Genomic DNA, 724 nt, shown 5'->3' with positions numbered 1-724 from the left:
GGAGTTAATTAGAGGCACGTTATAGCTATCTATCTATCTATCTATCGAATGTAAGGCATATGCTTTTATCTGTTTCAGTCATTTGACTGCGGCCATGCTGGAGCACTACCTTTAGTCGAACAAGTCAACCCCAGGACTTATTCTATGTAAGCCTAGTACTTATTCTATCGGTTACTTTAACCGAACTGCTAATTTTACGGGGACGTAAACACACCAGCATCGGTTGTCGAGCGATGGTGGTGGTGGTGGGGGGGGGGGACAACCACAGACACAAATATACACACACACATATATATATAGGACGGGCTTCTCTCAGTTTCCTTCAACCAAGTCCACTCACAAGGCTTGCTTTCGTCAACCCGACGCTATAGAAGACACTTGTCCAAGATGCCACGCAGTGGGACTGAACCCAGAACCATGTGGTTGGTAAACAAGTTACTTACCACACAGCCACTCCTGCGCCTAAGTGTGTGTGTATACAAGGTGTTCCTGTATGTTAGTATGCCGTGTAGTGTACAGTATATTACATCGCTGCATGTACAAATGTATTATGGTGATGTGTTTATTTTATTAGCACAATGCGTATGTGTGCTTAGATACCACCTCGACCGACATTAAATAAAAGCAGTTTCTTTTTTGCTATACCACAATCGTACGATAACTAAAACAATACATACATGCACACACTAACACCCCCATCACACACTCTCTCTCATATATATAT

Source organism: Octopus bimaculoides, chromosome 10 (genome assembly GCF_001194135.2).
Source record: "Octopus bimaculoides isolate UCB-OBI-ISO-001 chromosome 10, ASM119413v2, whole genome shotgun sequence".
NCBI lineage: Eukaryota > Metazoa > Mollusca > Cephalopoda > Octopoda > Octopodidae > Octopus > Octopus bimaculoides.
The sequence above is the reverse complement of the archived record's forward strand: the minus strand, read 5'-3'. Positions refer to the sequence as shown.